This window comes from Prionailurus viverrinus, chromosome B1 (assembly GCF_022837055.1).
Source record: "Prionailurus viverrinus isolate Anna chromosome B1, UM_Priviv_1.0, whole genome shotgun sequence".
NCBI classification, from domain to species: Eukaryota; Metazoa; Chordata; class Mammalia; order Carnivora; family Felidae; genus Prionailurus; species Prionailurus viverrinus.
Genome location: NC_062564.1, coordinates 187552558 through 187569359, shown reverse-complemented (window position 1 = coordinate 187569359; position 16802 = coordinate 187552558).

Genomic DNA, 16802 nt, shown 5'->3' with positions numbered 1-16802 from the left:
GATTTTCTTTTGTGTTTTGATGTTTTTGAGTGTGTGTTGCTCATTGTTTTCAAAAATTATTTTGAAGCATGGATGCTCTATGACCTAGGATAAGTTGCTTTCTATCAGGGGCTATAAATTCATGACCACCCCAAATCAGAGCTTGCATTTTACTTGAAATCCTCATGTGACATGAATCTGAGCTACCAATGTGAGCAACAGCAATGCAACAGCAATACAAAAACCACAACTCTTCAGAATTGTCTTAATTCTCTTCCTTTTTTTCCACCCTTTATCTGTTCAACATTACAACAACTATCCCTGTGTCTTCTGAGTTCAGAGTTACTTCTTGTTCACCTTTATCTCTCAGCTGAAGGTGGAAATGTCTTCTGTTCGATGTTGGATCGGCCCTGCTTGCCAAAACAAAGGTCTAAGTTTGCCAGGAGCAACAAATGCCCTCAGAACAAATGTTCCTTTATTCCAGTGCAGGGCACCACTTATATCTCTGGGGTCCTACATTTCCACGCATTTTTCACTTAGTAGCTCCTCACTCTCTTTTCAGGTATCTAATACTTTGAAGAAATTTTTTATATATTACCTAACAATTTTTGTTGTTTTTAGCCAGAGTATTGGTCCAAACAACTGAAACAGGAGCCCATTTCCCCCTCTATTCTTGAAGTTCAATTCCTTTTATCAGTATGTGTTGGTATTAATCTCATAGGAAAAGTTATACTTTTTATTTTATTTTTACTGAGAAAACAAGCTTTTTTTCCTAACTATCAAGACAGTTTGATTTTCAATGTGTGTTTTAATATTTTTTTATGTCCCACGTGTTCTATTCTCCTCTTCACAACATCATTTTTACATGTATTCAATTTCCTTTTGCTGTCTTCCACACTAAGTATATATTTTCTATAATCGATTTTAAATATTATTTTATTCTGATCCATTTTGTGCAATTTCCTCAAACCTATTTGCCATATTCCTGACAGTATTTTCTGCTAAAGTTATGTCTTGTTATTATTTCTTCTGTGCCTTTGCTCTCTGTTCTGTTTTCTTTGTTCTCTTCCATATCCTTCCTGAGCTCTGCCTACTTGGCTTTCATCTCTGGCTTTTGTTTAATACTTTCTTCTGTAAATCCTTATGTCTTTTGTTTCATTGTCACCTTATTTTATTCTTTGTTTTAATAGATAAACAATGTCTGTTATCCTTTTGGGCTTAAAGCTAACTGGTTGTCTGAAGCTGTCTAGTGTTTTCTTGGACAATTCTGTTAGTCTATGAAAAATCTTTTCTTATTAAATTATGTTTTGTTAGGAAATAAATCCAGATGACAGATCCAGGGGTGTTGGTTGAAAAAAGGTTGGGAAGAGGCTTGGTACTTTCTATATATCCACTCTTTCCCAGAAGCTACCAATGGGCCCAGGGGACCAGAAGACTAGGATTAGGCACTCAGAGAGATGTGCTTATATTGGAGAAGGACAAGGAAGAGAGTTTTTCTATCCATCATAGAATTATGCACTGTTTTTTCCCTTGCCATAGCTTGAAGTGTATCTTTTCCATATCCTAATGGAGCTAGGGCTCACTAAGAGTTTATAGACCACATTACAGTATAAAAGTCACTTAACAGTGTATAGTACATGCATAAAAAGTATTTTGAAAGTACTATATTGCAGGGTGCCTGGGTGGCTCAGTCAGTTAAGCATCTGATTTCAGCTCAGGTAATGCTCTTGCGGTCTGTGAGTTCGAACCCCGCATTGGGCTCTGTGCTGACAACTCAGAGCCTGGAGCCTGTTTCAGATTCTGTGTCTCCCTCTCTCTCTGCCCCTCCCTCACTCACACTCTGTCTCTCTTTCTTTCTCTTTCTCTTAAAAGTAAGTAAACATAAAAAAAGAAAGTACTATACTGTTATTGTTATTATAAGCAATCAAATGATTAAAAGGAGGTATTTCTTTAGTGTAAACATAGGAGTTTTCTTTGCTCTAATTCAGAGAACTAGGAATGACACATGAATTCATTTTACATCGTTTTGAACAGGATTTTGCCCAACTTACCTTGATTCCTCCAACGATGTAGAGATGAGTGACTTCAAAGCTGTCCTTGGATAGAGGGAATAGCCGTGCAAAGGCCCCAAGGTGGGAGCTAACTGGTGTATGTGACACATTGCTAGGGGCAGTGTAAATGGAACAGAGAGACAGAGATGGGAAGGTGGGGTCAGATAGGTTGGGACGCAGGCTTACGTTGGCCTTTTTAAGGTTTTGGCTTTTACCCTGAATGAGATGGGGAGTCACTGGAGGGATTTTTAGCAGAGGAGTGACAGAATCTGACCTATGTTCCAAAGGGATCACTCCATCTGGTGTGTTGAAATTAGGCTGTAGGTGAAGAAAGGTGGAAATGGGGAAACCAGTTGGAAGACTGTTGAAATGATACGGGGGAGGGATGGTGGCAGCTCATACGGGGAGTATTCACAGTAAAAAGAGCGCGAACTGGCCGGATTCTACACACAATTTGCAGCTGTCACTGAGAGAATTTTTTGAGGTATTGGGTGTTGGCTGTGAAAGGAGGACACTTAAAAGGGATAATTCTTAGTTTCTAGGCCTGAACAACTGGAAGGACTCAGGTGAGGTAGAACTGAGATGAGAAGGGCACTGGACGGAACGGGTATGTGGGGACAGGAGATCCAAGAGCTCAGATTTGAACATGTTACGTTGGAGAGGGCCTCTTAGAGATAGGTCACCTGACACGGAGCTTGGAATCTTAGTGTGAGGGGCTGGATAGCGTCTCCTCCCCAAATTTCATGTCGCCCTGGAACCTTTAAATGTGACCTTATTGGGAAATAGGGTCTTTGCAGATACAATACAATTTAAATAAAGTCATACTCTATTAGGGTGGGCCTTAAATGCAGTATGTCTAGCATACTTTTAAGAAGAGGGAAATCTGAACACACGCAAAGGCTCCAACCCATAGGAGAGAAGGTTATGTGAAGACAAAGGCAGAGGCTGAATAATTGTATTTATAAACGGAGAATTGCCAGTGATTCACGGCAGACAACAGAGGCTAGAAGAGGAAAAGAAGGATCCGCCCCTAGACCTTTCAGAGAAAGTATGGGGCCCCTTGTCACCTTGATTCCAGACTTCTAGCTTCCGGACCTATGAGATGAGAAGTTTCTGTTGTTCTAAGCTACCCAGGTTGTAGTGGTTTGTGATGACAGCCTAGAAAACTAATATACCTGTGTGTATTAGTGGGGCCTGACTGGCTCTCAGAAGTTCAGAACCATCATCTCCTGTGTCCTAGATCAACTAATTCTCTTCACACAGCCATGGTTCATGTTCACTCCAGGGTACAGGAATCTGCCTCACACACCTGACTCACATTGAGTTAAATATCTAAAACCACGGGTTGGATGATATCGTTTATTACCCTATGGCTGAGTAGTTCCGTTTCCATCATATATTTACACAGATGATGTCCTCAACACAAAATCTTTCTGGGATTTAATTTCCTTGTATCTTTGAGAGAAAAGTTCCAAGAAATGCACTTCTCCCATATAATAGATTTTGAAGTTCTATGGGCAAGGTTAAAAAAAGTTAACAGCTTGCCTAATGTGTTAAACACTAACTCTTAAGAGAGTTTTTATGGGTTAAAATCAGTAAATTAAAAAAAAATTAATATTTTGTCATGTGCAGATACCCTAAGTCATTATAACTTGAATCATGATACAGCCAATCTAATTTTGCTCTTTAGAAAAGGAAAACTGCCTATTCACCATCTATGCTTACAAGAAATGTCTAAACTTTCACACTACAAGAGGTGGAATCTTATCCAAAAGGAATCTACTATACCCTGTTTTAAAATTCTGCATCTGAATTTGCTACGGTTGGTAAAAAATAATAATAATAATAATAATAATAGTGCATGCTTCTCTTTTGCTGTGTTTAGTTATATACAGTTGTAGAAAGAATGAAGCTGGGAAACACCTCAGAAACTGCAGAATTTCTCCAAGTGTCAGAAAGACAATAGTCTTTTTGGAAAAGTAATGGGGGATTCTCACATGGTGAGGATAAGTTGATGGGGTTGAGCTAAAAGCTAAGCATCTGGCTTATGAAAATTTTTGCTGTCACTGCTAGAGCTAGTCAGCATTATATAGTTCCTTGATCACTAGGGACTTTACGATCTGTCTTAAGCTATTTGTGCACTAACAATAACTCTGTTCATTCCATGATTTCTATTTGTAGGGAAAAAAAAAAGAGTAAATGGTGTCTGAAAAATCTGAACATAAAGAGATGTTAAAATAAGGAGATGGGGTGTTGAGAAACAAACAGAAAATGCAAAAAAAAAAAACCCACCAGGAGATGCAATAAATCCAAATCATTTTCAGAACAAGAGGGAAAAAATAGTTAACGCAAAACTGAACCGAAAGATGCAAATAAATAAGTAAATCTCTCATTCAGGATCCATTTAGAGGCTGTATTTCTTGGCAGAGTTACTGCTTATTATTTTCATGTTTCTGGTTTCTCATCTTCTTTTGTCAGTCTATTGAAAGCTTGTTAAAATCTTATTTGCTTTTCCTGTTCTTTTGTTGTTGTTGTTCTTGCCTTAACTTTAATGTTAAATCACGTGGAAGTGAGGTAAAAGGGAGAAACAACAACAACAACAACACAAATAGCCACTGCAGTGGCCTAATTTTATGGCTACTTTATATATTGATCAGTTTATGTTTTATTCAGACTTGATGGGTGAACATTTGGACAATAAGAAGGAATCTCTCCCTTAAATAGTAAATTGCAATGCTGATACAGAGCATCTAAGGATTTCCTGGAGAGGCTTGTTAGAGTCTGAAAAGGGCACTGATGTAGAAAAGAAGTAAATGTCCATGGGTACTCCAGGCAGAACAAGAGGCTACTACACTAATTCCTTTCTCCGTATTTTGGGAGAGATGATAGTATATTTTATCCCTGTTGGCCAGAGCCTAGCATCGTGCTTATCGGATAGGAGATCATCGATAAACAGGTGGGAAAGGAACATACGAATAAATACAGTGATGATGCCAAGAAAGTACGCACTTACCCAGTTAAGAGTAATACTGATTGAAAGAGGTTCTAATGGTCAGAAATGTCGGATTGCCCAGATCCCCACCAAAGACTTTTTGAATGCGGATTCTGTGCTCTTAGCCACGGTCCAAAATGATTCAGAAAGTACTAGCCGCGTAGTCTTGGGCATAACCTTTGTGAACCGCCATTTTTCATACTGAAACCGAAAGAGATAATGTCTCCACGTGTAGCTGTGAACACAATGAGTAGTAATACGTAGCAAGTGCATACTACTGTGCCTGGCACATAGTCCACGTTTCTGGAAGTGATGGCAATAGGAGCAAAGGTAGACAATAGGAGCAAAGTCCCTGACTTCAATCCCATCACACTCCATATTGTGCTGGAAACTGTAGGGACCACAGTGAGGCATGTCTGGCCATTTCAATCACACATGCAGAACCTTAACAGAATACCAGTGCCTTGCATGTAGTGTGCTTATTTTCAAGATTTCTTTGTATTTCAGAGTCTTGCTCTAGTTTCCTTAGCTCTCTATTCCTTACACCTGAAGGTGAGGACAGATTCACATACCCATACCCCCCAAACCTGCCAATTCTAAATCTGAGTAGAGACCTCAGCAGGCCAAATCGGGAGATCTGCCGACCTCTTGGTGTTATATCAAAAGTCACTGAGACCATAGCCGCATTTCTTGAGACGATCAAGACAGTTTCTCACAATGATTTACTGGTGAGATTAATCATTTATTTGTTCAGAAATATTTTATAGTGCCCCTTTCTAGAAGATGCTATGGTGAACATTGCTCTGGATTGGAATTCTAAATGAAATTGGTCCCACTCTTCCCAAAGGAATGAGAGGAAATGAATCCTTAAAAATTAAGATTCCCTCCCTCAATGCCACTTCCCCCTATTCCAAGCCTGTTACGTTGGTGCTAAATATAATCTTTTTCCAGTGTGGGCTCTGCCTATCTGAAAATCATGCCTGGTGATCCTCTTGAGTCTATTCCTTTCTTTCTTTATTAATGAAAGGGTTTTTATTTGTGCCCTCCGTTACTCCCAGAAGTACAACACAAAACAAGATGGGGAACCATGATTTATCTTCTATTTGATAAAAACATCTGCAGAATAAAATGAGCCTCTTGATGCCGGAATTGTCATCAATGATGACTTTGACAAAATGAGCAATACATAATTTGCTAGCTCCCTTGCGAAGCTGAAACAGATTGTCAAATAAAACACTGGAGGAGATGCATATGGGCTGAGTAGACCAGCTTTGAATAGGCACACACGCAGGTGGTGGCTTAGTAGTGGCTCTAAGAAGGAGGACTGCCCTCATTTGGAGGGTCATTTGCATTTGAAAATGCTCACTGCTAAATGGTGAGTATTCCCTATGGAAAAAGAGAATGGAGACTGCCAAAACCGCAGCTATTTCTGTACTTTGGTAACTTGAACGACCCAGAGAGCCCGAGCAGAGAACAGGTCAACTCCAGCAAACCGTCCTGTAATAGTGGGCTTGGCCAAATACAAATCAGTAGTATACGACAAAGGTGTTTATGAAAATCAATTGCTTTATGGGTAAAGACGGATTTTCCATCGACACAAAGCATGGACAGTGTTCTAGTGAGGTATTCAGGATGCATTTGGAGAAATGACAATCAAATGCTTTTAGCAGTCTTTATATCTGAAAAGTACAGCAAAAACCCACGTAGTTAGTTTCAGTCTGAATTTCACAAGTCAATACTAGTTGCCAAGGCAGACGGTCAGACTATTCCATCCTGAAGATTTGGGTCCTTTACATGAGAGATCCTGCTTCTACTAAAATTCCTGTTAGGTTCAGTTCTTTCCTCAGAAGAAAGAAGCGATTGATGTTTTGCCAGTACAGTAATGTTATTTACTTAAAATATTATTTCCCTTTTGTGTATATGTATTTCTAATAAACTTTATATTTGATAATAAATTTAGATTTACAGAAAAGTTGTGAAGATAGTAAAGAGGCTCCCCATAGAGCCCACAACCATTTTCTTCTATCATTGACATCTTACATTGGTATGACACATTCCTCAGAATTCATGAATCAATATCGTTACATTTTATTTATTCTCTACAGATGTTCTTAGATTTTAGTTAAATGATGTATTTCTATTCCAGGGTCCCCATCCAAGATCCCATATTACATTGAGTAATCATGTCTCCTTAAACTCCTTTTGGTTGTAGCGATTTCTCATGCTTTCCTTGCTTCTAGTAACCTTGACAGTCTTGAGGAGTACTGGTCAGGTGTTTTGTAAAAAGGTCCTTCGGTTTGTGTTTGTGTTATGTTTTCCCATGGGTAGACTGGAGTTATAGGTTTTGAAACGAAGACTGCAGAAGTATAATGCCATTCTCATCAAATCATATTAGCAGTGCATGTTATCAACATGACTTATGTTGAGGTTAATTTTGGTTGCAGGAGCAAGCTAGTGTTCGTCAGGGTTTTCCCCTGTAAAATTATATTGCTCTCTTTGTCCCATACACTAATCTTTAGAATCAACTCACTGAGGACAGCCTGCACTAAAGGGGTGGGGGTGAGGGTGGAAGTCTCCTCGAGAAGGTGTCGCCTACATCAATTATTTGCAATTCGTTTGTGTGAGAAATCTTTATATGTGAGACTATAATCCAACACTTACTACATGTATTAGTCAGGGTTCTGCAAAGAAACAGAATAAATGGATGAAAACAAGATAGATTATAGACATAGACAGGGATGTAGATATAGATATATTGTAAGGAATTGGCTCTTGCGATTGTGGAAGCTGGCAAGTCCAAAATCTGCAGGGTAGGCTAGCAGGCTGGGGACGGGGGAAGATTTGTAGCTGGTGTCCAACAGCAATCTGCCGGAAGAATTCCTCTTTTCTCTGGGGAAGTCAACCTTTTCTATTAAGGCCTTCAACTAATTGGATGAGGAACCATGCGCATGGATCATGGAGAGCAATCTGTTTTAAGCAAGTCTAATGATTTTTAAAATTTTTCATTTAATTTCTTTTAGAGAGAGAGAACACAAGCAGGGGAGAGGGGCAGAGGGAGAGAGAGAGAATCTCAACAGGCTCCATGCTCAGCAGGGACCTCAAGTCAGGGTTTAATGCCATGACCCTGGGATCATGACCTGAGCTGAAATCAAGAGTGGGATGCTCAACTGACTGAGCCACTCAGGAGCCCCTAAAATCTAATGCTTTAAGTGTTAATCTAATCTGAAAAATATTTTTAACAGAAACGTACGTTTTGACCAAACATGTGGGCACTATGGCCTAGCCAGGTTGACACACAAATATTGACCATCACACTACCTGAATTATTTTGTCGCTAAAACTGTTCCAGCTATGGCCATAGGGAGCTCTTTTACTGGGGTCCCATGACCCTCTGACATGATACCCATCACTTATGGGGCGTTTTTTCTTTTCTTGAGAACTTTCTTACTTTCTGGCACTATAAGAAACTCAGAGTCACTGTACGTTTTCTCCTACAGTCCTAAATCATTGTGTGTGTGTGTGTGTGTGTGTGTGTGTGTGTGTGTGTGAATGAGTGGGGGCAGAGAGAGAGAACAGCACACCCATGCCCTGGTGGATGTCTCATAAAACACTAATACAACCATGATATCACCCTTGCGATATTTAACTTTAATTACTTAACTTTAATTTAACTTTAATTACTTCCTTAAAGATCCTATATCCAAATACAGCCACACTGAGGGGATAAGTTTGAACATATGAATTTTGGAGGGGACACAAGCATTTAGTCCACAACATTTCATTTTCTTTCTGCCTGAAGAATTTTTTTTTGTTAACATTTCTTACAGGGCATGTCTGTTGGAGATTAATCTCCTCGGTTTTATTAGTCTGAAAAAGTATTTCTTGTTTACTTTTGAAGGATAATTTTGCTGAATATAGAATTCTAGATTGGTCGTGGGGGGGGGGCAGTGGAGCTAAGGTTGTTTTAAAAGTTTCCTTCCACACTCTTCTGCTTACACTGTTTTTAATGAGAAGACCAGTTACTTTTATTCCTTCCTTATGTAGGTAAGGTACTTTTTTCTCTCTCCTCTGATTTCTCTCAAGACTTTAATTTTTATTTTTTCTGCAGTTTTAATATAATATGCCTAAATATAGCATTTTTTGGTATTCATCCTGTTTTGTGTTCTTTAATCTTCTTGGAATTGTGGTTTGCTGTATTTCATTAATTTAAAAGAGTTCTCAGCTTTTATTACTGCAAATATTTATTCTACTCAATTCTCTTTTCTTTTCCTCTTCCAAAGTTGTATACATTACATTTTTTGATAGTCCTTGAATGTCTGTTCTGTTTTAAAATTATTTTCTCTGTGCCATCTCTGTTATTTCAGCTTGGGAAGTTGCTATTGACTGATTCTCAAGTTCAAAGATTCTTTTTGGCCATATCAGGTCTGCTGATAAACTTATAAAAAACCATTCTTCGTTTGTGTTACACTGTTTTTTATTCTTTTGTAGGTTTCTATCTTTCTACTTACATTACCCATCTGTCCTTTCATGTTTTCGATTTTGTTTCATTAGACCCCTTAACATGTTAATTATAATCATTATAGATTCCTTTTGCAATAATCCCCAAATCTGTATTATATGTGAATCTGGTATTCATGCCTACTTTGTCTCTTTAGACAGTTTTCGCTGTTTGGTTATTTGTTCTTGCCTTTTGGCATGCCTTGTCATGTTTTTTTCTTGAAAGCCAGACATGCTGCTCAACTAATAAGGATTGAAGGATTTTCCTTTAGTGTGTAGAATTAAATTAATCTGGCTAGGAGCTGGAGGACTGTGTTTGGTGTTTTCTCTTGCTGTGGATGTTCGAGGCTTCAAGTTCCTCTAGTGTCCCTGAATTAGTCCTTTTTCTGTGTTGTTCTGCAGAGGGTCTGCATGTAAAGCTTTTCTGCTTATAGCCACTGTTACTATCCCAGAGCCCTGTTTGTGTAGTGGTAAAGTCAGGGCGAGGCAGAGTGTTCTATAATCTTCTGATTAGATTTCAGTCCTTACTCTCTTCTATTGCTGTAGTATTCCCCATCTAATTCCTTGAAGCACTGAGCCCCACTGATTCCCATGAAGGTAAGACAAGAATGCTGAAGGGGCCAGAGTGGGAGGAATGCCATTCTGACAACTGGGATGAGGCTCTGGCAAAGCTCTTTCCACAGGGAGTCCGTCTTTGGTATGGAGAAGGTTCTGGGGGAATTTCACAGTGATTATTCTTCCCTTCCCCTTGGCCAGGGATATGGGGGTATCTTTCCTGTATCTTTACTACAAGAACCTGGTCGAGTTCCTGGAGGTAAACCCAGAGAATTGTGCCCCATGCCCCAAGACCGTGGCCACCGGATATTACTAAATCTCACGCTAGTTTGCGCTCAGCCTCAAGCAATTCACCAAAATTAACACTTCAGTGTTATTGCCAGTTTATGACTCTAAGACTTCTGTTTCAGGTAAGCAGATCCAGACTGTATCTCTCTAGAGGCACCTACCTCTGGAGATTTCGGGGTGGTGGTTTTCCCTCAGACTCCAATTCTGTGACTGGTCCAAGAAAAGAATCATGGATTTTCACATTGTTCAGATTTTTTATCGTTGCAAGGTTGAGGGTGACAACATTCAATCATTTGAAATGTCAGAACCGAAGCCAGCACTCTATATTTTTAAAACCCTCTTTTAATTTTGCACATGTAATTTATGCTCGTCTTTCAAGTGTGAGTTTCTGAATGATCATGTCATAGATATTGTCTTTTACCTTTGTCTTCAGTTATCTTCTTTATGTGTGCATCATTATCTAAAGATGTTCCGTGTCTGCCGATTCACCCTGAGGATTTTTTGCTAATTTCTGTCATGTTCCTCATCTACTCCATGAGTCGTGTCAACTCTCCACAAAGGACTAAAGATAAAAGATAGCACATTTCTTATTTTCTCATGGTCTCAAATAGTAAATAACTCATCGGAGTGGAATATGACTCATATATAACTTCAGGTTTCATTCCTTAAGGGCAAACACTGCCTATAATGACCAAACTAAAATGACAGGGCAAGAGTAGAATCTTCAAAACTGCAGTGCATAGTTTCTGGCTGTTGCTTTCTTTTTTCTCTCTTTCACTGCTTTTAACTTTTTTTTTTTTTGTGTGGTAGTATTTTATGGATTCGGTAATTGAAAATTTAGAGTCTGGGCTAATGAATGTGTCAAAGCATGGGACAGAGTGCAACCTGGCGCTTCCTGACAATAAATGTTTAATCCTCTTCCTTGAGAGACTTCAGAAAAGTCTAGTAATTGAGGAAGCAAGAATATCTAACCCTGGAGTACAACTTTTTATGAACACTGTGTAGTTCATGACGCACACGGGATCTTTTAAAAACAGAGCATTGGTGTTCAGTAAGTTTACCCTTTGACAAATGATTGTTTTACTGTATACAATACTCCCTACAAAACTTTTACTACTATTACACAAAAGAGTAATAAAATGAGATATACCTCCTTCCCCCACCCCCCATTTATACATCTCTTTCGCCTCTGTAACTAAGCCTAATGTTTACCTGACAGAGGAAAAAAAATCCCAGGGAAACTTGTGCAGATATAATGAAATGAGCACTGAGCCAAACTTGGGAGCAGTTATTGGTTTCCACGCAGAATGACCCAAGCATTGTCTTTGCTGGGTCATCACCCCTGCCCCATATTCTGCCACAACTGGGAGAGCCAGTGATGGTGACCTTTCCAAAGGAATTGGCACCCAAGCTTAATATGAAGATCTGTCTATAAAGATGAAGAGGTTTTTTTTCTATTTAATTATTGATGTTTTTTTGTGCCATCCTCTTGGGATAATGCTCAATATGAATGCAAAAATTTACAAATGTCCCTCCTCCTCCCCCACCCCCACACTGTGTGCCCAAAGAGAAATTCTTCCAGAAACGACATCATATGGAAGTAACAATACACTCCATTAATTACTCTCTCTAAGGAAGAGACATGTGACACATCTTACAGAATCAGCTCAAAAGACAGAAAATCCAGAACACTCATTATATATTTTCTCCTGACACAGCACATTAAAATCAGAAGAAAAAAGACCATCTTATCATAAAGTCAGCAAAAAAAGAAAACAAAACAGTGCTCTTATTTGCACACCTCTGGCCATTTGGAAGATTCTACATTATGCTACAAATATTGTTTTCCAAAGAGCCCACATGGTGTAGTAGAGGGAATATGGAATTGCTAATTAAAAACAAATTAAATCTCTGTGACTTCTTAATCCATGTGATCTTCTAAGAGTTATTTAACCTCTCTGTTCCTGTACTTAAATGAATACTTATCTTGGAAGATTGTAGTCAGAATTTTTATGAGATGGGAAAAATAAAACACATAGAAAAGGGTTAGCACAGAAAATAACTTAGCAAATGTTTGTTTCTTCCTTCCCTGTCAGTCTCTCAGTAGGCAAACCTAAAATGTATCCAAGTGCCTTAATTACTTTAGCCACTGGTAGACTGGAATAGAGTCCCTAGAATATCAACTATTTCATTGGGTCAACAATCCTTTACGCTTCATGTGTGTCAACAAATAAAGAGACAAGAGGCCCAAAATGGAGTCACTTGCGCTAAACCCAGGTCACCAAATAGAGACTTCATACCTAATTAATTACAGTTCCAACCTCTCCTAAGAGTAGAATCTTAAACCAGTTCATCTGGAATTACCTGGTCAGCTTTAGTGAGCTAATCTGCCTGATAGATCCTAACCATCCTCCAAAGGAAGGTGACTTTGCAGCATACAATCGACTCTTTGCTAGTAACTTTCTTGTCCCATCTCATTCTTCTATAAAAGTCTTTCATTTTGTACAACTTTTCAGATCCCCTTTCTATTCCCCTGATGAGATACTACCCCATTCATGAATTGTTGAATAAAGCCCATAAGATCTTTAAAATGGACTCAGTTGAATTTTGTTTTTTAACATCTGGTAAATGCTTCTTTATTCTTTTTTAAGGCCTTTCTTGGCATATTCAATCATAGGTTTTAAATGGAAGCTGTCATCTTAAATAGCTAGTAATATGCCAGGTATATGGGATGAGTCAAAGCTAGATCAATCAGAGAACACCACTTCTTTGGCCAAAGGGATTAGACTAACAATTAAAAAAGAAATTCAACCAGGGGTGCCTGGGTGGCTCATTTAAGCATCCAACTTCGGCTCAGGTCATGATATTGCAGTTTGTGAGTTCGAGCCCCACGTCAGGCTCTGTGCTGACAGCTTGCAGGCTGGAGCCTGCTTCGATTCTGTGTCTCCCTCTTTCTCAGCCCCTCCCCTGTTCACGCTCTGTCTCTTAATAATAAATGTTTAAAAATTAAAAAAAAAAAAGAAATTCAACCAAAGAAAATCAGAATCGTTCACTTGGATTTTTCAAATGGTTGCTGGAAAGAGAAAAATCCTTTCCTGTCTAGAGAAATAACGCATCTGGAAAATGGGCATAGTGGTAATGTTCTCTGCCTGAGGAGAAGGCTAGTTACAACAGAAAGGAATGAACTGACAAGGAAAAGGAAGTTTCAGGTACTCCTGTGCTCTGCTATGCTCTTGATATTTAAAGTGTTTCTTTATTCAGTCTAGGTGTCACCTCCTCCAGGAAGTCTGTCATGATTCTGCTATGCTGGATTTGGGGCTCTACCTCCCATCTTCTCGTACAGCCCTGTGACTACATCTATCCCAACACTGACCACTTTAAAATGATGGATGTATTGGGGTGCCTGGGTGGCTCAGTCAGTTGGGCGTCTGACTTCGGCTCAGGTCATGATCTCGTGGTTCACGGGTTCAAGCCCCACATTGGGCTCTGTGCTGACAGCTCAGAGCCTGGAGTCTGCTTTGTGGATTCTGTCTCCCTCCCTCTCTCTGCCCCTTCCCAGCTCATACTCTGTCTCTGTCTCTCTCTCTCTGAAAAATAAATAAAACATTAAAAAACTTTTAAAAATAAATAAATAAATAAATAAATAAATAAATAAAATGATGGATGTATCGATTACTTCCCCTGTCATCACCAGTAGTCCTACCAGTCAAAAGCAACTTGTGTTCTCTTCTATGCTCTTGGTACATATCCTAGTCTCTGGAACACAGACATATTATTCGATTTTAACGTACACTTCTGATTTGAGTTTAGTTGTTTGTTGCCTAGCAGTCCACAGCTGTGTCACAATGTTTGAAATTTAATCTTCATGTGTCTTTGTGGTTGTTTTGATTGCTCTGGTTGAGATTTGATGACTTAAATGCATGCATATCTTTATTTTAACATTTTTTACTATCATCACAGGCAACTGGAAACCTGTCAGCAAAAGAATCCTGAAAACAAACAAGCAAAACACACACACGCAAAACTACCTTTCTGAAAAAGGACTCATACCATTGTACAAAAGCCATCCATATATGCATAAATGGCTTGTTTTTAATTTTGGCAAAGAAAGAACCACACTTCTGTTTGAATGTTTGTCTCATTTTTAAAAGCGAACCTGTTTATTTGTATTAGTTCTGAGAGCGCTCCAACCCACAAACAAAATATCACATGTTAAATGTCAAAATTGGAGAAAGAAAACCACAGCGTTTTTACCCTTTAGTCCGATAGGTTTTTGCTATTTGTTCATTTATTTAGATTCTCAAATGTACAAAATTCTTTAGTGAATTGGAGTGAACTTAAAGTGAAATAATTTTCACACTCCCTAAACTTCCCTCCAGGAAGCAGTAATCAGAAGCCAAAGATTGAGATGCCTTCAGGTAAGAAGCGGTTGGAAAATAAATGGGAAGATTTCCTAAAAAGGACAGGAAAAAATTGTTTTGGCTTATTCTTTTCAAGGTTTTTTCTCATTCTCCTCTGGAAAGTCATCACCAAGTTTTTAGTACTTAACAAAGGTACTTAACAATTCAGGGCTGTCTCTGAAATTCAATTTCCCAAAAATGCCTTTCAAGCCACTCTGTGTTCAGTGCCACTGAGATAGGATGTATCACTGACCCCTTCATCTGGACCCCTCATCCAGCCTCCGAATCAGGAAACAGTGGGACCAACCTGGACTTTGGAGCCAAGGAGCCTTGTGTTTGAATCCAGTTTTCCCTAAATCCAAGCTGTGGTCTATCACAAGTGTCAGTGTTCCTAAGCCTCAATTTGATTGTATTGACTGCAGTTCAGTGACACCAACCTCTCAAAGTTGTTTGATGGAAAAATGAGATTTGTATTTCAAGTGTATAGCATAATGCCTGACATGCTATAAGTGCCTAATAGCATGTTATTATTATTGCAGTTATGTAGCATGTAGCATGTAGTTGTTATTCAACATTTAGAAATCTTATGTTTGTCCTGGCTACTGGTTAATAAGGGGTAAGGGCAAGTTCTTTCTCCTGAGCGCCCATCTTCTGTAGGGGACGGACTAATGAAGAAATAAATGAAAGAGTGAATGGATGTTTGAGTGAATGAATGAATAATTGTAGATTTTAATAAATACCAGGAAGGGGAACAACAATACACAGGATTTGGGCAAGGGAGGGAAAGATGATGGTTTAGATAGAGCCTTGGAATATGTCAAATGAAATGTTTTGAGTATTGGGGTCTAGCCCAGTGGAAGTCACCTAAGAAGAACACGCCAGGCAAGAAGGTCCATGCAAAGGCCCTGGGGCGCGTGCACACACACACACACACACACACACACACAAATCTGACTTTCAGGGTGCTGAAAGGAAACTGGCATGGATAGAGCTTAGACAACAGCTGGATTTTGTAATAAGATTAGCTTAGAAACAGGGAATAAAAAATGATACAGAGCCATAAGAAGCAGCAGTGGTAGTTTGAATCTGATTCTAAGTACAATGGGGAAAGAAGTCTTAAAATATTTAAACAGAAGAATGGGTTGCTCTGAGTGATCAGGTTTGTGTTGAATAGACCTCGAGGACAAAGGTTGAAATAGGGGACACCGGCCAAAAGTTATCAAAGTAATCCAGTGGAGAAATGATAATAATTTGCACTAAGGCAGTAATCTTGGAAATGAGAATATTTTCACTGGCACTTTATACAGTTTGGTAGCTTATGATGTTCTGATTAATAACATCAACCACACCACATCGAAGCACCTACAGTCAGTATTGGCTTGAAGCTTCCTCAAAGTTCTACTTCCTCTACTCTCTGTACGTTGTTTGCACACGTCTGCCTTGCTCTCTTAGAGAGCAAGATTAAAAGCTCCTGCAAGATTGGGAGTTCCATCTCCCCTGGCCTGCTTGCCAATTCTGCCCATCCCTTCATCCCTACTCTAAGAGCAAACATAAATTTGTGCAACAATAAAAAGAAATGGCCAAGATAAATAAGTTATGAACATCACAATGGACAATTTGCAAGGATAACAATTCCCTCTGCTTCTCTTCCTTTCTAGAAAAGTATTACAAGTCTCCTTCCTCTGAAATTTGAGGTGCCCTGACATCCTTCACAATACTACCCATACCCACAGTGCAGAAAATCCTGTCTGAGTATCCGGTTCAGAAATAGTTTCTTTGAGCATCCCATCATAATCAGCGGTGAGTTCTTGGCTCTGGCATTATTGCTGGCCATAATTAGCTCTAGTTAAACTGCCTCTGTGCATCCTGGCAGGCAGATCACCTACATCAATACTGCTACCAGCTTAAGCTCGCTCTAGGGAGACATTGTGTGTGACAGACTTTATCTTCAGGGCAAACTGCCATTGAATGCAGTCGCAGGATCCATCGCTCTGCCCAGTTCAGCTAGAACCATACTTGATCGATGGGCCTTATGGGCAA